The sequence below is a fragment of the Pholcus phalangioides genome, unplaced genomic scaffold (assembly GCF_987345545.1).
Source record: "Pholcus phalangioides strain wild (caught in Gottingen) unplaced genomic scaffold, Ppha-v1.0 ptg000012l_1, whole genome shotgun sequence".
NCBI classification, from domain to species: domain Eukaryota; kingdom Metazoa; phylum Arthropoda; class Arachnida; order Araneae; family Pholcidae; genus Pholcus; species Pholcus phalangioides.
Genome location: NW_028301605.1, coordinates 22,750,984 through 22,773,637, shown reverse-complemented (window position 1 = coordinate 22,773,637; position 22,654 = coordinate 22,750,984). Strand labels below are relative to the sequence as shown.

At 41.6% G+C, this 22,654-nt stretch overlaps 1 protein-coding gene across 1 annotated transcript in view; it reads left to right on the top strand.

Moving 5' to 3' along the window:
* The first annotated feature begins 5,842 nt into the window (after positions 1-5,842).
* The window catches only part of LOC149079876 (BTB/POZ domain-containing protein 6-like), a 42,167-nt gene continuing 25,355 nt past the window's right edge, over positions 5,843-22,654 (top strand). Inside the window, exon 1 of the mRNA XM_089239986.1 lies at positions 5,843-5,915. The gene's annotated coding sequence lies outside the window, so the exon portion shown is untranslated. The remainder of the gene's footprint in view (positions 5,916-22,654) is intronic.

The window sequence follows — 22,654 nt, the reverse complement described above, 5'->3', positions numbered from 1 at the left end:
ATTTCGTTTATTTACTTCAACCTGTTGTTGATATCCTGTTTCTTGTCAAGACAATTTCGGTTTTTTTTTATCCGTGCGTAGGTTGTGAGCCATGACCCCAACATCAAGCAGCAGGAGCCCCTGGACTGGGATCTTTAATAGGCCCCCCAGGCCAGGCTTTCTCACGGGATCTATAGTGTCTGTCATAATGAGGCTAATTGAATCAAAAATGAGCATTACTCTTTCGAGAACCAGATTTTTAAAACTTTGCCTTCATGTCTTCGTGATAATCCTCAGACTTTTTCGGCTCGTCGCTTTCGATGAAACCAATATTACTTCATCCCAACAAGCTGCTCAAGCAGAAGTGCGAATTCTTTGGAAATGCGTATATTCACCACGAACGATAAGTGACCCCCCCCCCCCATCCGTGTCCAAAGTAGATCAAAGCGTGTGGGTGAGAAAAGAAAATCTTGTTGACATCAACTTTGTTTATAGGAGTTCAGAGCAGCTGCAAAGAAATGAATTTTCAAATGGCTCTGCCAAACAAGATACACACGCATATTTCATTTTATTAATATCATACACAATTAATTTTCTCCATGCGACACATTACTCAAAAGTCGGTCATCAATTGCAATGGAAAAATCACGACAGTTGTATGTTTTATTATTTGATAGATGACAGCAGCAGTTGTTCCAGTTCAATAATGTTTGCACATGTAATATAATATACGGGGTGATTATAAAGAAACTATCCCGACGTATGGACCCCCTAACTATCATGCCATTCACAGAAACTGAATGAAATTTTGGCATAAGGTATTTTGAGGTATGCGCTCAAGAATGATATGGAAAACAACAGTGTCACTCTAACAGTTACGGTTACAGTGAGAAAATATCAAATAGCAACACCAAGTTTTTTGTATTGGAATGCGATCTCCATACTGAAAAACACTAAATAGTGTTGGAATGGCACCTGTAGCACGAAAATCCCCGGAGCTAGGCAAGGAAAAAGTAAAAAGGACTTTGCCGTGCACCAGAGCATTAATGTTCGTTTCATTCGTCACACCGTTTCTTCGGCTGAGATCCCAGCCTGATTAGTCCTCCACAAGGTCATGTGGAAACACAATAAAATGCTTTATTTTATGCTGCTTCTCTGTCCTTATTGGTTGTCCTCACTTTTAGCCTATCTACCGCCGGTGATTTTCATGCTACAGTTGCCGTTCGAACGCTATTTAGGGTTTTTCACAATGGAGATCACATTCCGATACAAAAAACTTGGTGTTGCCATTTGATATTTTCGAAATTTTCTCACTGTAACCGTAACTGTTAGAGTGACACTGTTCTTTTCCATATCATTCTTGAGCGCATACATCAAAATACCTTATGCCAAAATTTCATTCAGTTTCTGTGAATGGTATGATAGTTAGGGGCCCATATGTCGGGATAGTTTTTTTATAATCACCCTGTATACTGTAATGTATATACAGGGTGGGCAAAAAGTCCGTAGAAACTTCAAAAACTCATAAAAACCGGAAAAATAACCGAAAAAAAATCAGTTTGCAGGATTAGCATCGTTAGGTCACGGGAATTTTTTTAATGCAGGAAAAAAAAGCCGATAGGTGGCACTGACGTGCGCAAGTCAAAGAAAAGACAGATGCCTCCGAATCGTTTATTACAGTAGTATGTGTTCCGCATGACCACCACCACGGGGATAACACATCGCAGGCGAGTCACAAATCCAGAACCGGCAGAGTGCAGCAGGTCCACCATATACACGGTTTACAACGGTGAAGTGGTTGTGGATTAGGAGCGCAATTTCTTATAACCGGCTCATTTGCATACTTCCACCGAAACTACTCGTGCCAACACCACCTATCGGCTGTTTTTTTAGTTTTTTCCTGTCTTAAAAAAATTCCCGTGACCTAGCAATGCTAACCGTTTATTTGTTGTGGACCACAAGTAATAAAGAAAGGTATTATGTTGTTCATGGTGAATAAGTTTCCAAAATATGGCCGTTTAGAGTCTGCGCATGCTTCCTTCCCAGAGTCTTGCTGAGCAGAGAAAATTCTCCTATACTGTATAAGGTGACGTCACAAATATCGAAATTCTGTGTGAAGAGAAACAACAGGTGAAATATAAGAAAATGGTTCCTCTTATAGCACCGTTTGTTTTACACCACCGAAATATAAAAATCTTTGTTCGGCTCAGCCGGATTTTTAAGCAGGATTAGTATTCTTTTATATTTCATAGATGGCAGTAGGGGTTCCAATGTAAAACCATATTATTCATTATTTACTTACTCAATATGCGAGTGAAAACGTTGAAGTGGCTTTACGAGATATATTCCCGAAAAGAAATAATCTGAAAATAGGTGCAAGCCTCCAATAATTTAACGGTGAGTGCGTTGGCCTCCCGAAGCGCGGGACCCGGTGCGACCGCACCTGGCTCACAACCCCAAGGGCGACTCTGTCAGAGACCAATGATCAAGACGTAACTGCATTTCCTACAGTCATTGCCAATTTTTCATTTCCAATCGGGACTGCAGATGGCGGCACTAACTGTGAACTGTCAATATATATACAGTAGATATTATTAGGTTTTTCTCCTCTGACTAGGGTGACCATACGTCCCATTTTTCCCGGGACAGTACCGGTATTTTCTGTTTTTTTGGCTGTCCCGACTTTTTAGCACGACTTTTTTTCCCGTATTTTGCACGAAGCCTACTTGAATTTTTATTCTTTATTGAAGTCAAAGATTGAAATTATTTTCAACTTATTAATTATTTTATGATAATTACGACTATAAATGAGATTAATCTCCCACATTTGTCTTGGTGAACGTTTTTATTCGTGGAATTCATTTCAATCCACTGCAATTTGCAGTAATACTTCATTTCCCGCCATTGTGATCTTTCCGTAATTTCAGCAATATTTGGCAACTTTGGCGTCACTTTTGGCGATGTCCTGTATTTCCCCGTATGTGGAATCCCAATTTCCCGTATTTCTCTCGCGACAATATGGTCAGCCCATGACGAACACATCTTGCCAGGAGCAAAAAACGGTATGAAAAATAGTTTCAATGAGGACGGACAAGTCGTAAGCATCTGAGAAAAAGAAAGTGATTTTTTTTTTTTCCTTCCCCGCCATCTTTTCCTCAATAACCATTATAAGATCTCTTTCAGAGGTTTAATGTTGTCGGTACCAAATCCATAGACAAAAGATTGTTACCGATTATGATGGTGACGATGAATAATCACATCGACGTGAGGTGAAAATCAGACTAATCTGGTGATGGCCTACCTTGAACTCCCCCAGTTACGTGATTAAGCATATTATACGCACAACACAGACACGCAGAGAGAACTACCCCCCAATGGCCGTCCGTGTATGGCCTTGAGGAACAGGAAAATAAGATTGATTAGGCGAATGCGATTACATGAGAGCAGAACAAAAAAAAAACGGGAACATTTGTAAGCTTTTTTGGAGAGGAATTGTTTCGCGTTGGCCATTATACTGGTCAGTTGTGTACAGTGATTCAGGGTCACGGATTCCCTTCGGAGACTTGGCACTCTTTCTCTATTAGCCAAAGTATTGGCGATACCAGGGCTGCTGTAATGGCGATTATATATATATAAGATTAAATTCTCCGTAAAAATCTCCACCCAAATTAATGTATGAAAACACTTTAATATTTTCTTGATTTGAATGAAATATCGATCTCCATTGCTCATAAAGACATGCGCGGCTGAAAGTTACTTTGATCAAGTAATTCGAAGGTTTCCGGTTGACCATACGAAACTTTTTCCCGAGACTGTTTTTATATCCCCTTGAATTGAAATTACCATACGTCCCGTAGTTCCCGGGACCTAACGCGGATACACTCACTAGAGCAAAGGGAGCCATTGAAGAGCATGTGAGTGATCTAAAGAGAAAGCTACCAGGTTAGCGAGTCATCAATAGAGCGATCTAAAGAGTTAACAATCTTGTGAGTGACCAAAAGGGCGAATTATAGAGCGTGGGACAAGGTCAGTGAGTGATCGTGAGAGGGACCTGAAGCGTCTACAAGCATATGATTGACGAAAACAGTGTGCAAGCATGTGAATGACCAAAAAAAAACCAGTGTGCAAACATCATCGATCAAAAATGACCTACTGAGCAATGGACCAAGTCAGTGAACGAAACGACCAAATTATTTGTCGTTATACACCTATTTAATAGGTGACCTTCAGAGTCTGTTAAGCATAGGAGCGACCTAGAGGGCGAAGCACCAGGTGAGTGAACGGGCAAAAGATTGACCAAGAAATTATGCAAGCATATGAGTGACGAAAACACTGACTTCGAGACAGATGCGTATTTACAGAGGCAGAGGGGGGGAGGATGGGGGGGGCAAGCTTTGGAGTGACAAATTCGAGAACTGAGTGGTCAAGAAAATTAGACAAGACTAGAAGGGCGGCTAAATTTGAGTAGCCTACAGGTGTCAAAGCCTCTGTCAAATTTGCCTCTGCCCGTATATCGATATCCCAATTTATATACGAAATAGATACACGGAAGAAGGGAAAAATCTTATGCATTAGATTGTCATATTGCAAAGCATATAAAGTGTCTGAAAGTGATAGAAATTCTACAATTGATTCTAAAATTGCAAGAAACATTTATGCCACATTTCTCTTCGGCCGGGATTGCACTATAAAAGTTTTATGAAAGTCCTTTTATAAAACATGAAAAATTCAACCAATAAGCAACTTTTATAGTGTAATACCGGCCTTCTACACAAAAATATAGGTAAAAAATATCCATCGCCAAATTTGGGGCTTCTGCTGCCACCTATCAAATAAAATCTAAACTATCTGTCATAATCTTTTAAGTAAAGTTAGTTGTTGGTTTTTAAACCGGTATGCGCAGAATGAAAACGAACGAAATATTAATGATGCCAAAAATATTATTTGCTTTTAATGCCACATAGCGGTATAAATTTTATGCGCCAAAATACATATATATATATGTATGCATTGTATGGGGGGGGGGTCACTAAACAAAAGGAAGAACAGGGAAGAAAAAATATGATGACTTCCTTTCATAGAGTTACAATGAAGCTTCGCGATTATGAGAAAAGAAGTGAGAAGAAACAGGGATAGCTGGAATGTGTATTTCTTCTATTTGCGTCGGGACGAGATATCTATTTTTCATCAATGATCGTTGTGGGAGTTGAACCATTGCGACTTTCAGTAGAAACCATTGGCGATTTCCACGTAAAACCATTGGCGATTATTCAGCAATTTGAGTGAGAGTTGGCAAATGGACAAATTTTTTGACAGTAAATTGGCAAATAACCTTTGACAACTTTTTTGACAGTAATTAGCAATTTATCTTTGGCAATTTTCTGACGATAACGGATCTTTCTTATGGATCCCGATTTCCCGTATTGTTATCAAAGAAAATATGGTCGGCATTATACTACTGATATTTTTCTACCGGCATACCTTACGCAGGCCAGATGGAACCCCCTTGGCGGGCCACAATTGGTCCGCGGCCAGAGGTTGCGCACCCCTCGCTCCCCCCCCCCCTTCACCAATATCCCTTCTATTTAGACTTATTCTGACCATAATTTCTGAATCACCCTGTATACGTACATTAACAATATCATTGTATTGCATGGCATGTAATAACATGAGTTTGTAATTGCATCTTTCTTTTACAGATATATTAGATGCACCACCGCCGTGGATCATAATTTTGATATATAGCATCAATTTGGCATCCAAGGACGACTACATTCCCATCGAATCTCAATGACTGGAACCGGGTAATTCCTATATACACGATCCGTCCGCATTATAGGAGGTAAAGAGGGCCCTCCACTTCTCAACCTAATCATTACCATAATTCATATCAATGTGATTCTTTCAAAATTCATGTGATCATCCACTTTATTCACGTAAGTAGAAAAAATAAAATAAAATGGTAAAACAATAATAGATACGTTTCTCCTCGTGGAGTTCGCGGTAGCCACTGGCCAGCCAACCGGTCGTTTTTCGGGCAATGGTCACTCAGGAAGAGAAGGACCTGCTGGAACCAATAGGGTTTATATCTATTCAAGTTGGCATGAAAATACTGTTATTACACGGGCTGATGGATGTTTTTAATGCTTTGTATTTATGACGGGTTGAAGAGAACAAGTAGTTTTTTTTATCTACGGTCACGGTCTGGTAGAAGGAATACCGAAATGGTAGAAAATGTGTCTTATTCTGAGAGGATGGGGGGAAAAAAAACAACTTTTGACACTTTTGTCGTCATCCCCGACATTTCGGACAATAAGACATTTTCCCCTCTTTATTTTTCACGTCAACGAGGTGATGGATAAAATGTAGTTTTTCGGGGCTGTCCAGACCAGAATGACAAACTTCAGAAGGGAAAAAATTCAGCAACTTTCTTACGAAAATCCGGCAATTAACTTAAGAATCTGGAAACCGTACCTGTGAACGTTTAAAATTTCTTATGGGCTTAATAAGAATCAAATACACGGCGGGCGAAAAGTCCGTGGAAACTTTAAAAAGTCGCAAAAACCGGAAAAATTACTGAAATAAAAAACGGTTTGCAGGGTTAGCGCATCGCTAGGTCACGAGAATTTTTTTAAGACGGGGGAAAAAATAACTAAAAAAACAGCCGATAGGTAGCGCTGAAATATTTTTTCATCCTTTTCCTAGTTCTTTGATTGATTTCTTTGAAATAAACTATGACTTCTATTTTGCAATGTAAAACTTTGCTTTTGGACATTTTTCACAAAAAAAAAAAAAAAAAAATACACTACATGGGAAAGGAAAAATTACGATAATAATCCTCACACTCAAACACATGGAGCTACGAATGACTATTTTTCTTCCCTCCATAGAGTCTTCTTGCATTTACTTTCCGTTATCTCTCATTTTTGTATTCATTTTGTCAAGGTTTCCCCCTTTTAAATCCCTCGTTAACCCTTACACCGGCAATGGCGAGGTATCTCATCTAACTTGACGCCTTTCATTTCGGCAATCCCCTAACCCAGCTAACACTGTACATAGAGCTTTGCCTGGTAACATGTTTTTCTTCCCCCCCCCCCCACCCTTTCCTATCACGCAACTGCCAGTGGGTGGAGAGAGAGAATTAGCTTTATCCTAAGTCGGATAACAAGACAGAGATTGTGTATTTATCCCATCTTTTCGGAATAGTACAGGAATATGCGAATTATTTATCTTTCTTGCTTTTTTTATCATTATTATTCTCGGTGTCGGGGGGATTTACCACTGCAGAAGATCTGGGGGGGGGGGAGGATTCCTGAAAATAGGTGGCAATTTCTAGGTTTAGTGATTTCCACTGTCGAAATTATAATGTGGATCAGGGAAATTTAAAAAAAAAGCTCTTAAAAAGTTAAGGCAACGCCATCTGTAGCAGAAGGCCTCCACACGAAGCTCGTGACGTCACTGAAAAAGGCCCTCTCACTTATAGCCCTTGGATATACTGTAGCAGGCCGACGAATGCGCCCTCTTTACCCTTTTTTGCTGTGTAACAAATGGCTATAGGTGAGATGACCTTCTTCAGTGACGTCACGAGCTTCGTACGGGAGCCATCTGTTATAGATGGTGTGTTGGGTATAAGGACATATTATTTGTAATATGAGCTACCGTAAAAAAGGCACCGGCTCGCTAAAAGCGACTAAATCGCAGTACAATTAGCATTGCACCAAACCAAATGCTTTAATTTGCTCGTTAAACCCAGACCCTGGATAAAAGTGGGCTCGTTATAAGCGGGGTCCGTCTGAGGTCGTCTGGCAGCAATACTCCCCTCCACTTCCGATTCTGGTGTAAATCCCCCGTGTCGTCGTGACCAAAAGAGTGACCTAGATCCCCGTGCTCTACGTCACTCTTGATCATTCACATGCTTGCATACACTTTAGATCACTCTTCTTGTCAGTTCCATGCTCATACACTCTCTAGTTCACTTACTGACCTGGCCCTGTCACGTTCGTGGCATGACTGGATATTACTAGAATCCGCAATCTAGTTGCGGCCCTGCAGAGGCATATTCACGCACGCCCCCCCCCTCCTGTAAATTAGCCAGTCTCAAAGTCACTCTTTTGGTCGGTCAATCACATGATTGCGCACTATTCTCGGCACTCTCATGTTTGCACACGCTCTCTAGGTCATTCTTTTGATTCATTCTTCATTCACATGCTTGCACACGCTTTGGGTGAATTTTAGAGGCATTAACGCTCTAGATCACTCTTTTTGGCCATTCACATACTTGCACACAGTCTAAGTCACTCTTTTTGGTCAGTTCCGTGCTCATACTCTCTAGGTCACTCACTGACCTGGTCCATCGCTTTGTGAGTCACTCTTTCGATCATTCACACGCTGTTGGTCACTCTTTTGCTGCAATTTCTACTACCCGTACATAACACACGCATCGCAATTTCTTCCGTTTTTGTCCACTAATTTTCAAATCCTAGTAAATTCAAATTGAATGAACACAAATGAAAATAACTTTTAGAAAATTTGAATCAATAATTTCATCTAGAAATTGCGGAAAAAAAGGATAATCTCTCGGAAACTGAAACGAGAGCCATTTAAATACGATGACATTGATTGACGGGTCATTCTAATTTCCTAAACATGGCTGATCGCATCAAGGATTTCTCCTCTCCCGTGGTGACCAATTTTCATAATTGCATCCTACAAAACGCTTCCTATACTAAATACCTCCCTCCCCCCGGGGGAAACCTAAATTTCCACAAAAAAACCCGTTGCCACATACCGTGTACGAGGCGTTAAAACTGCGAAAACGGGAGTCCGGATGAAAAAAAGTGGGCGGACGTCATCCTTTTCCAGCCATCATTCACGAACCCGACGGCTGGAACGAGTTTGAACACGCGGCATCACAAAGTTCTCGATTTAGTGGAAAATTTCTGTGGTAACACGTCGTCTCTCGGCCGCTATCCACGCCTGTAAGTTGAATATTTGATGGTTTACATCCTCATAAAGCTGAAAATCTACCGCTTTTCAAGAAAATATACGTGTGTACATAAAAAATACACACAATACAGGGCGAGCCGAACGTGGATGGATACTTTTTGACACCGTGTTGTCCATACATCATATAATGATGGCATCAAGTCTGCAAGAATTGACGCGTGTTTAAGCGAGTATCGTAGACCTTTTTTCAGACCGTGAAGATCTTACGCTCGAATTTAGTTGATCGTGAATGGCAAGTTTCATCACATCAGAGTGGCCTTTCTCTGGAGAATTGTACGACAAATCAACAGACGGAGATCAGGGCAGAGGCACAGGGCCACAACTGGGGGGGGGGGGGGGGGTGCAAATTTCACCTATCCTTCAACATTACGAGGGGCACCAAAACGCGTGCGTGCCCCAGCTGACCAAGCATCCAGTTGCGGCCCTGCATATCCCCCCCCCCCCGCTCTTGTAAATGTGCCAGTCTCAAAGTCACGCTTTTGGTCAATCACATGATTGCACACTATTTTCGTCACTCACATGCTTGCACACGCTCTAGGTCAATTTTAAAAACATTCACGCTCTAGATCACTCTTTTTGTCATTCACATGCTGACACACGCTATAGGTCATTCTTTCGGCCATTCACATGCTTTCACACGCAATAGGTAACTCTTGTGACCTTTCATTCACATGATTGCACATGCTCTATAGGTCACTCTTTTGCTCACACTTAAGTGTTTGTACACACTTTTTTGCTCATTTACATGCTTGCAAATGCTCTAATGCACTTATTGACTTAGTCCCTCGCTCAACAGTGTGCCAACAACCCCAAACAATATGCACGCAAGCAGATGACCAAAAAGAGTGAACTAAAGAGCGAAGGACCAGGTCAGTGAATGACAAAAGAGTGACCTAGAGTTTATAAGCATCAAGTAACCAAAAAAAGATGACCTAGAGAGTAATGGACCTAGTCGATGAATGACCATAAGAATGCGACCAAGAAAATCTGCAAGTTTGCGAGTGACCTATAGAGCAAAATGGCAAGGACAAGGAGCGATAAAAAAGTGACGTAAGAGTTTTTGAGAATATGAGTGACCTAGAGTTCTTAAGAATATGAGTGGTCTAGAGTTCTTAAGAATGTGAGTGACCCAGAATTTTCGAGAATGTGTGACCTAGACAATGAGTGAGCATGGGAGTGACCAAAAGAGTACCCAGTGAGGGAAGCACTCTTCTGATCAAAGCTCAGTGATCAAAAGTGTGACAAACAAAATGTGCAAGCATGTGAGCGACCAAAAGAGTGACCTAGAGAGTTGCAAGAATATAAGTGACCTAGAGAGTTGCAAGAATATAAGTGACCTAGAGTGTTTGTAAGCGTGTGGATAACCAAACAGTGTGCAAGTATGCGGATGACGAAAAGAGTGACCTAGAGAGTAACGAACCAGGTCGAACGACCAGGTTTTAACGATAAAAAGGGTAACCAAGAAAGTGTGCAAGCATGTGAGTTGCCAAAAGAGTAACATAAAGACAGAGGCAAATTCACTGGGGTAGGGGGCGGTTAACAGGGCTATAGCCGTGCCGCTGTGCCGTCACTCACATAGTGACGGACTCGCATCGTGAGGACCCGGGTTCGAACCCCACCGTTGCCTCAGTAGTGCTCGGATGAAGTTGGTTTTCCGTGGTTCAACTTCGAGGCGAGAATGCGAGCCGATCTCCCGGTTGAAAAGTCTTACTCATAGACAGAAACAGACCTACAACGATACAACTATTCAATCATTACATAGTTGGAAAAATCGAAGGCAGGTGGCAGCACTACGCAAAAACAGACTTCACGTTATTTTCACAACACATGCACGCACAGCTTCCAGCATGGCCTATGTCAGAGGTCTTCCTACTTTTTTCTAGTCGCGAGCACTGCCTGCACCCATCATCATAAGAAGAGCACCCTCACGGCAAGTGTGGCATACCAATGCGTGAAATCAGGATGATTTCAATCCGTCAATGCGATTTGTACAAGGTGGTTTACTTGGGACGTTGATCAAGTGCTCGCGAGCACAAAATCGGACACTAGCATCGAGCACTCTGGGTGCTCGCGAGCAACGGGTTGAAGAAGCCTGGTCTAGGTCTTCTTCGATCACCTGCTAAAATCTCTTCATTGAGACAGAGCTGCGGGCCATGATGCGGTTAGGAGGAGAGTTATAGCCCTGGGCGGGAAATTTAAGGAACGAGTTGTCAAGAAAATTAGACTAGAAATGGGAAAAAGCGACAAAATTTGTGTAGCTTACGGGCGCCAAAACCATAAAGCTGACTCTGGGTTAGGGTTGGAATTAAACCGTCTCGATCACTACCTGTACCGCACATGCGCGTACCGCCATTGGCGGATGTGATGCACAGAGGGATACCATATGATTGAAGTCACCGCTATATTCAAGGATCTTTACTCTATGCTCGCATCCTCGGTATATGCACAGTCTAAGAGGATTCGCCATATCCCTCCATACTCTTTAGCAGGACAATGCACAGCGTCACCAGAGGCAGATTCAAGGTTTTGCCGCCTGTGAGCTACACAAATTTGGCCGCTCTTCTTCTACTCCATAAATTTTTTTGACCACTCGTTCCTCAAATTTCCTGCCCCTCCAAACTTGCTCTGTGAGTCACTCTTTTTTGGCCCCCTCGCTGACCGTGTCCCTTGTTCTCTAGGTCACTCACATGCTTGCACACTTTCTTGGTCACTTTTTAATCCCTCCTTAGGCCGTTCACTAACCTGTTTCTTCAGGTTCACTGACCTGATCCTCACCCTTTAGGTCGCTCTTTTGTTCATTCACATGTTTGCACACGCTCTATGTCACTCTTGTGATCTTTAGCTCTCTAGGTCACTCACTGACCTGGTACCTGGCTCTCTGTGTCACGCTTTTGGCATTTCTTGTGCCTGCAAACTCTGTAGGTTATCCGTTTGTTCATGCGCTAACTTAGTCCCTCACTCTTCAGGCAGAGGTGGATTTATGGTGTTACTTCCTTTCTTCCATTCTACTAATCGATTGCCGCCCTGGGCTATAGCCAGTTAAGACGCCCCCGTAAATAGCTTCTGAGCATAACTGTCCCCACCGTGCATTCAATCTGTGATATTTACCATCGTCCAGACCTGCAACATTGGAATTGGAGAGTTGCGTGCAGTTGCACACGCTTTTTTGGCCAACTCTGTTAGGTTTACCGGAATAGCTCTTTAAAAAAAAAAAATCACGTTTTTTTTCTTTTTAAATTTCAAATTTTAAAATTCTGGATAGAAAACTGGGAAAAAAAGCCTTTTAATTTTCGAATTCCTCGCTACATTTTGCTGAGTAATAGACATTAAACCAAAATGCATTATAATCACGTGGCTTTCATGATAAAAATTTTGCGGCAACCAAAAAAACAGAGCGTACAAAAAGTCTCTACCGGAAGCTGGAGTCGGTTCATGTTGTCTCAAGTTGAGATTTCTTTTTTACCAATGCCACAACTTGCATACCAACGTCAATGTATGCTTTTGGTGCGAGTCGTAGCATTAAACCTCGGGAAAAGATAATGCATAGTGACTGATCGAGAGTGAATTTCTCTTGTAAAGCTTTACTCAAAAGAAATGTGAAATTTTTAGTTGTTTTTGATTGTAAATGTCATGCTCGAAAAGGCTTTGCGACGACGTAGATCTTCTTGAGGTGTTTCAGGTTCGATCTTAACTGTGAAGATTTCGCATGTACAGAGTTTCTTTAACAAAGGGGATCCTTTACTGAATCACCAAAGTACTCCTCTATGGAAATGTTATGATATTCACATAAGCATGCTTTCTCCTCTGATATGGATATTTCTGTGGTGTCTTAAGCGAGATCTTGCCGTAAATTTTTCATCACAAACATTAGATACGGTTTCTCACCAGTGTGAATTGTTTCGTGACTGTTTAAGTTACTCTTCTGAGAAAATCTTTTGTCGCAATATTCACATCCATATGGTTTTTCGCCAGTATGAATCCTTTTATGAATTTTCAGGCCATATCTAGATGACAATTTTTTTGCGCAAATGTCGCAATCGAAAAGTTTTTTGTCAGTGTGAATTGTTCTGTGCCTTTTCAAACTACTCTTCCGTGAGGTTTCCTTGCAAATGTTACGTCCGTACGGTTTTTCACCTTCGTGAATTTTTTCATGAATTCGAAGGAGATACAGATGCAAAAGTTTTTACGCAACCGTTGCATTCGTATGTTTTTTTACGAGTGTGAATAATTGTGTGGCTGTTCAAGTTGTTTCTATGGGAAAATGTTTTGTCACATAATTCGCATGCATAGGGTTTTTCACCGGTATGAATTCTTTTGTGTCTCATCAGGTTACATCTATGGGAAAACTTTCTGTCACATAATTCACATCCGTATGGTTTTTCACCAGTGTGAATTCTTTTGTGACTGTTTACGGTAGTCTTCCGAGAAAATCTTTTGTTGCAATATTCACATTCATAGGGTTTTTCGCCAGTGTGAATTATCTGGTGATTATTCAAACAACTTTTTTGTGAAAATGTTTTATTACAATGTCCACATTCATATGGTTTTTCGCCAGTGTGAATCCTTTCATGAATTCTCAGGCTAGATCTAGATGCCAATGTTTTTGCACAAATTTTGCATTCAAAAGATTTTTCACAAGAATGAATTTTTTTGTGACTGTTTAATTCACTTTTACAGGAAAATGTTTTATTGCAATATTCACATTCATAGAGTTTTTCAGCAGCAGTGTGAACTGTTTTATGACTATTTAAAGTACTCTTCTGTGAAAATGTTTTTCCACAAAATTCACAATCGTAAGGCTTTTCTCCAGTGTGAATCCTTCTGTGGCGGATCAAGTTACTCTTTGTTGAAAATGCTTTGTTGCAACATTCACATTCATAGGGTTTTTCGCCAGTGTGAATTTTCTGGTGATTATTCAAACAACTTTTTTCGCCAGTGTGAATCCTTTTATGAATTTTCAGGTTATATTTAGATGAAAATTTTGTTGTGCAAATGTCGCACTCAAAAAGTTCTTTGGCAGTGTGATTTGTTCTGTGTTCGTTCAAGCTACTCTCCCACGAGAAGCTTTTCTTGCAAATGTCACATCCGTACGGTTTTTCCCCTGTGTGAATCCTTTTATGAATTCCCATGCTGTATCCAGATGCGAATTTTTCCATACAAACGCTACATTTGAAAGGTTTTCCACTCGTATGAATTGTTTTGTGGCTATTCAAAAAACTTTTCTGTAAAAATGTCTGCTTACAAACTTTACACCCGAACCGTATTTTACGACAGTGATTTATTTTGTGACTGTTCCAGGCACTTTTTTGAAAAAATGTTTTATTACAATGTTCACATTCATAAGATTTTTTGCCAGTGTGAATCCTTGCATGATTTCCCAGGTTAGATTCAGATGCGAATGTTTTTGCATAAATGTTGCGTTCAAAAGATTTATCATCACTGTAAAGTGTTCTGGGACGGCTCAAAATACTCTTCTGTGAGATTTTCTTGTAAATTTGACATCCGTACGGCTTTTCACCTGTGTGAATCCTTTTATGAATCCCCTTATGAATCCCCAGGAGAGATTTAGATGCAAATGTTCTGGCACAAACGTTGCATCTATATGTTTTTTTAAGAGTGTTAATAAATTCGTGGCTGATCAAGTTATTTCTCTGGGAAAATTTTTTGTCACATAATTCGCATCCATAGGGTTTTTCACCGGTATGAACTCTTTTGTGTCTCCTGAAGTTACCGCTATGGCAAATTTTTCTGTCACATAATCTACGTCCGTACGGTTTTTCACCAGTGTGAATTCTTTTGTGACTGATCAAGGCGCTTTTCTGAGAGAAGTTATTGCCGCAAAATTCGCGTTTGTAAAGTTTTCGTCCTCTGTGAATTCTTTCGTGGATGATCAATTCATTCATCTGCGAAAACTTTTTGTTGCAAAATCCACATCCATACGATTTTTCACCGGTGTGAATGCTTTTATGAATCCATAGGCAAGATCTAGACGCAAATGTTTTGTCACAAAATTCAGACCCAAAGGGTTCTTCACTAATGCAAATTGCTTTGTGTTTGTTTAAAGCATCCTTCCGCGAAAATCTTTTGTTGCATAATTCACATTCATATCGTTTTTCGCCAGTGTGGATTGCTTCATGACGGTTCAAGCCACTCCTATCTGAAAATGCTTTGTTGCAAAATGAACATCCGTAAGGTTTTTCCCCGGTGTGAACCCTTCTGTGGATGACCAAGCCACTCTGTGAAAATGTTTTGCCGCATAATTCGCATTCGTAGGACTTTTTCCTCCCGTGAGTCCTTTTATGATTTTTCAGGTGGAATTCAAATGCAAAGGTTTTAGAGCAAACGTCACATTCAAATATGTTTTCCCCAGTGTGAACTCTTTCGTGATTGACGAAGTTATTCTTCCGTGAAAACAGTTTGTTGCAAAAATCGCATTTGAACTGTTTCCGACCCGTGTGCACACTTCTGCGATGGGAAAGAGATGATTCAACGCCAAAAGTTTTAGAGGAGACTTCACTCTCGCATTTATTTCTCTCGGTGTGGACTCTCGAGTGTTGCTTCAGAGAAAACTTGTAATAAAATGCCTCACGGCAAACAGCACATTTATAGGGCTTTCCTTTAGTGTACATAGAACTTTTACTTCCGGTTGATTTCAGATGTTTTGAGTTGCCCTTCTCCATTCGTATTTCCTGAGTTTTCTCTATAATAAAGGGTTCACTCTCTACGCCTCGCTCATCCGGTAGGCTATTCATATCTGATTCGCTGGAAGACCATAAAAATCACTCGCGTCCAAACAAGTCGGAAGAACGGTTTCCATCGTGTTGAGAGGTTTGTTCAGTTTTCGCATTAGCGCGGAACAGTCAATTCAATTTTTTAGAATTAACGGGACTTCTCAAAAAGTCGGGATGGAAAAAGTTCAATTTTGAAACTTTCTGATCGCTATTCTTTCGTTCCTTCTGTATGCAGCTGGATCGTCTTCTTACGGGCAGTCTAAATGAAATACCTGCGAAAATGAAAAGAAAACATTCATAAACCAAATAATATTTGTGTGGAATGTGCGTGTACGTGTAGTGAAACCTGACGTGAAGTTTTTTGTTTCTCTGTAATGCTTGTTATGTGTAGTGCTGCCATCTGCCACCAGTTTTTCTAACTATGAGTGAAGTGTTATGATTGAATGATTTATCGTTGTAGGAACTGTTGTCCTCTGTGGCGAGACTTTTTAACGGGGAGATCGGCTCGCATTAGCGCCTTGAAGTTGGGAACCACAGAAAACCAACTTCAGCCGACCACCACTGTGGGGTTCGAACCCGGATCCTCGTATCGCGAGTCCGTCACTATAACCACTCGACCACCACAGCGGCAAATATATATAGATATAACTAAAGATACGTCGTATATCCTTATAGACTAAAGATACTACTATTATTACTCTATGGATTTTCTCCTGTTCCCCCTCCCCGTCCCCCACATCATCAGTACCACAAGTGGACCATAATTCCCATGATTAAGGAACACTGAGCCACGCGGAATGGAATCAGTGAAGACATTGATATAGTACTCTGCTGGCCTCGTTTTTACTCTTCCAAATGTCATTCGAAGAGCGAAAATACTCCTTCAAATTTTAAGTTTTTCTTTCAATATAGAGTTACTTCTCTTTTTTTCCTTTTTAAACAAATGTCCTTTTTTCAAGCAGAACTGCCCCCTTGAAATTTTAGAGAAGAGTGAAATTATTCTTCAAAATTATTTTAGTGTAATATAATATAACATGTGAGAAACATCATTGGAGCTTCTGCTGCCACCTATCATATAAAAATACAAGTGTTACAATACCTCGATTGAAATCACCGACCGGTTTTTTATTAATGTTGTTGCGTAAGAAAACAATATGGTGCGGATACGTGTCAAGAAAACAGTTATCGGATATTGACCAGGGTCATAACTAGGATTTTTTCGGGGGGGGGCAGCAAAATTACGTTCCCTTTTAATGGTTTTCTTTGTTTTCTCTAAAATTTGCCATCGTTTCGCCCCCATCCAAAATTGTCACCCGTGGCAACTACCCCTACCCCGTCTAGTTCCGGACCTGTTCTTGACCACCTGATCCCCGCAAGATGCCTGTACAACAGATAACTCGGGATATCTAGTCACCCTAACAAACAATTCCAACATGGCAATTCACAGCTAGGCAAATTCACCGACAAAATGATATAGCAAGTAAAAAGAGTAAGTGAGGGAGTTAATGAGTGAGCAGGTGAGCAAACCATTGAGTGAAGTGAGCAGGTGGGTGAATCACTTACGTGGTCAGTTACTCAATCGCTTACTCACTCTGTCATTCACCGGTTCACTCATATGGTCACTCACTCGCTCTTCATGCTGTCACTCATTCACTCACTCGGTCATTCATACGATTATTCACTCACATCCACGACCACTCACTTGGTCACTCGCTATGTCACTCATCCACTTAGTTGGTCATTCATATGGTCACTCAATTGCTCAAGCACCGATCACTCACCCATTCACCGATTCATTCATACGTTAAATTAATTTTCTCATCCACTCATTCGGTCAGATCATTGACTCGGTAATTTCCCCACTCGATCACTCACGCGGTTATTCAATTTCTCTCATCCACTCATTCAATCACTCAATTATGGAGCTCTTGGCAGATACTCCACTTCACCCCAGGGGCGTACGCAGGATCGATCTTTAAAGACGACACCCCGGGTGTTGAGGGTTTTGGGGAGCACAAGGGATCTCTTAAAAAGGAATTTCTTGGTCACTAAAACAACCTCAAAGGTGCTTTTTATCGATGCCTTCCTTTTTTAAATTAAAATATTCAAAAATATTTTCAATTTTAGGTCTTCTTGGGAGGGGCAATGGGAGCCCATGCCCCCCCCCCCTGCGTAAGCCCCTGACTATTCCCCCCCTTCCCATGTAAAAATCAAAGCCTGGGCGACAGGAGAAGAACCAGTGATTCGTTGTACATGTATATAATGAAATTCAGCCGTGCTAATTGTCGTACAGTAGAACCTCCCATAACGGCACTCTCCCGTTTGCGGTCACCTCTCGTTCAATGGACACTTTTGAAATCAGTGGAGCTGAGTTTCAAAGCATTTCGCTGTATTATCAAGACACTCCTCGTTAGCGGACAAAACTTTCGATTCCATGCGAATCCGTTATCGAGAGGTTCCACTGTATTTGAAGAAACTTGCTTATTCTTCCCCGGTTTAGTTTTCATCTAAATCACATCACCCTCGCAAAACAAATAAGGAAGTATCTGGAGCTTCCACGTATTTCAAATCAAAAACGAAGTGTGACCTACCATAACGGACAATCCCCGTTAGTGAACACCTCCTCTCTCTTAACGGTCACTTTTCAACGTGGATCTGGGCTTCAATGTGTGTGAATAGTATTTCACTTACTATCAGAATACTTTCAGTTAGTGGGCAAAATTTCCCGTTCCCTCGACTGTTCCGTTATCAAGAGGTTTCACTGTACTTGGAGTGGATTGGGTAGTCGAAGTAAGAGTGAGAGTTGCTCATACGGTCACTCACTCGGTAATTTGCTCAGTCGCTCGGTCTCATTATTACTGTCACTCACTCACTCATACGGTCACTGACTCGATCACTCATACCATCACTGGCTAGCTCACTCACTCACTTGGTCACTTACTTGGTCATTATTTACCCAATCATTTGATCACTCACTCAATTGCTCACTCGCTCGGTCACTCATACAGTTACTCACTCACCCACTAACGTTTTCGCTAGCTCATTCACGAACTCATTCGGTCACTCCCTCACTGGTGAAGAACTGCTGTCGGTGCATTTTTCGCGAATCTCATGTAATAGGGCTTTGAAATGCAATGTATCACTATCGATGGTAACTATCCGTTAGCGAATAAAATTTCGGGATCCCGTGGTATCCGTTATTGAGAGGTTCCGCTGTTTCATATTCGGTTTCGTTTCGATTTCCATCACGTTACCCACGCGTAAGAGATTCACAAATATTAGAAACTTACATGCAACATTATAAACGCTGCTCAGCAACCCCTCATAACGGGCAATCCCCCCATTAACGGACGAATCCTCTCCCTCAACGGTTACTTAACAATGTGGATCTGGGCTTTTCGACGTACTGTATTTCACCAACAGACGCTCCCTGGGGATCCGGAACTTTCGCCCCCGACATCTCGCCCCGGAACGTTTCGTCCCCGTTACATTTATCCCCCGTAAATTTCGCCCCGGTACATTTGACCCCTGGTGCGTTTGGCCCCCGAAAAATTCGCACCTGACATTTCATTAGCCCTGAACGTATGAGTGATTCACTGTATAAGTGACCGTGTGAGTGATCGAGTGACCAAGTGAGTGTGAAATGGACTGTAGGAGTGCGTTAGTGACCGTACAAATGACTAAGCGAGTGGCAGAATGACTCACCACGTGAGTGACCGTATCAACTAGTGTGCAATTGACTTTATGAGTGAATGGCCGTATGAGTGACCACGTGACTGAACGAATGGCCGTATGAGTGACCGCATGAGCGACCAAGTGATTAACTGTATGAGCGATCAAGTGAGTGATCGAGGGATTGACCATGTGAGTGACCAATAGCGATGAAACGTTTGAGTGAATGATCGATTAAATCTTGTGTAATTTTCCAAGTGAGTGAATGAGTGATTGAGTATATGAGTGACCAAAGGAGAGACTGAGTAATTAACCGTATGAGTGACAGAGTGACTGACTGAATGGATGTATGCGTGACCAAGTGAATGACCGCATGAGTGACCAAGTGAGTGACCGAGTGGTGAACTGTATGAGTGACCGAGTGGTGAACTGTACGAGTGACCGAGTGATGAACTGTACGAGTGACCAAGTGAGTGACTGTATATGTGACCAGGTGAGTGACGGTACGAGTGTCCAAGTGAGTGATCAAGGGACTGACCGTGTAAGTGACCAAGGGAGTTACTGAGTAATGGAACGCATAAATGAATGTGTGACCAAGTGAGTGACCAATTGAGTGGCTGCATGGGTGACCGAAAGATTGATAAAGTGAATGACCGTATGATTGACCCAGTGAGTGATTGACAAAGTGAGCGATTGAGTAATTGACAAAGTGCGAGGGTGGAGTGTCTGCAAAGATGATCCTCCTCATCCCCCCCCCTTTTTATATGTGGTTACGTAGCACTGAATGACCAAGTGACCGCTTGCACTTGGTCACTCAGTGCTACGTAACTGAATGACCAAGTGACTCACACTTTAATGGATCCTAAGAATTTAGAATTTCCAGTTGAAGTATAAGAAGAGGCACTACCGTCCTGTAAATGCCCCAAGGTACCTTTTCCCTCCCCTCCCGGTTCCTGGATAAGATGGGTTCAAATAAAAACCTTCATACTTAGTTAGGTTCACCATGCATCATCGAGGAGAATGCGGGAAATTGCAATGCTGAATACGGCTTATCACTAAATTTTGCAAAAAATTGCAATTTACTGCACTTATTTGATCACTCGCTGGGTCAGGGCAGGTGAAATGTCCTTGGGGGGGGGGGGGTAAATTTTCATTAAATTTATTTAATTTCATTTCTTAACTCGATCAATCATGTGGTCACTCACTTGGTCACTTGTACCATCATTCATATGTTCACTCATATGGTCACGCGTACGGTTAAGGTAGGCAAAATGACAGGGGGGTCAATTTCCAATTCACTTGATTACTGACTGGGTCACTCACTTGGTCACTCGTACCATCATTCATATGGTCACGCGTACGATCAGGGCAGGCGAAATGTCAGGGGGTAAATTTCTGATTCACTTGATTACTGACTGTGTCACTCATATGGTCACTCACTTGGTCACTCGTACCATCATTCGTACGTTCACTCATAACGTCACGCGTACGGTAAGGGCAGGTTAAATGTCTGGGGGTAAATTTCTATTTACTTGATTACTCATTGAGTCACTCATATGTTCACTCACTGAGTTCCTCATACGGTCACTCACTGGGTCACAGATATGGTCAGGGCAGGCGAAATGTCAGGGCAAAATTTCCGGCGGCCAAATGTAAATCCGACGAAACGTCGGAGGCGAAATATCGGGGGCAAAGGTTCCGTGAACCCGCTCCCTGTTAGTGGACAGAGTTTCTGGTGCCGTGGGTGTCCGTTATCGAGAGGTTCCACTCACTGGAAATCGACTGACTATTCGTACTGGTTTCGTTCCATCCCACCAAACAAAAAACAAACTCACAAATACTTGGAACTTCAACGAATATAATTAACGTCATAAACACAGTGGAACCTCCCATAATGGACACTACCCATTAGCGCGGACACCTTCCCGTTTACGGTCACTTTTTGAATCCCGTGAAATAGGACAACAAAAAAATGCAATGTACAGTAAAAGAACCTCTTTTGCGGTCACCGTCAGGACAAAAAATAAAAATTGTTCGTAAAAGAGGGGTGGCCGTTAATCAGGGGTTTGAAATGGATACGTTTATTATACAGGGGAAAATTATTTGGCCGCATCCGACGGGTGCCCGTTAAAAGGGATTTTTAGTGTATTATTATTCTCGGACACTCCCCGTTAGCGAATAAAATTTTAGGTTATCGTTAGGGTGACCGCTATCGAGAGGTTCCACTGCAAATTAACAATTTCAGTTTCATAATCGGTTCATCTTCGGTTTCATTTAAATCAGGTCGCTCACACACGGAACTTTCACACGTGCATGTAACATTACATAAGCAGTGGCACCTCCCATAACGGCCACCCTCCCCTTAACGGTCAATTTCGAATCCCGTGGATCAGTGCCTCAATGTGCACTATTTCACTTACTAAGAGCCACGTTCCCCTTAGCGGACAAGTTTTTCGGTCCCAAGAGTGTCCGTTATCGAGAGATTCCGCTGTAGTTGGCCATTTTTTTTTTCATACCGGTTTCATTTAAATCAGTTTCCCCAACCCTTTTTGTCCCATCGCCCCCTTCTTCAAAATTTTTTTCTCCCATCGCCCCCAACGCAATCCAACCCATAGCATCCTATGTTATAACCGTAGCTTCTACCGCCCCCACGGGGGCGTTAACGCCCACGTTGGGAATCAATCACTGATTTAAATCGTCACCCAGACACAATACATATCAAGTACCATCATAAACGCAGTTTGACCTCCCATAACGGACACTACCTATTAACGGTCGCAAATAGGTCTTCGGAAAAAAATGTAACGAATTATTATCTACGGACACCCCCCCCCCCGCGCCGTTAGCGAATAAAATTATAAGATGTCGTGAGTGTCCGTTATCGAGAGGTTCCGCTGTAGAGCACGTAGCTGTTTAATATTATTCATATATAAACTGGGAAAAAATACATCATTAATTCCGATTTAAAAATGGAAACCACATTCAAGGACAAGCCCTATTTTGTTACTTGGGCCCCAATAATTGTTTTTTGAGCACTGAATCTAGGGGCCCTTTTTTGACCCGTGGGGGGGCCCCGTTAAAACGCATGTAAATAACGGTCGTTTAAAATGTTTCGATTTCAATACACAGTTCTTGAGACGATCATTTTGACAAATACGGGAAAAATACAAAATTTGACACATATTTTAATTTTTTTTAATGCAATCACTTGTCAAAATATATATATATATTTTCCCGCGTAAAACGGACAATTTCGAAATACACAA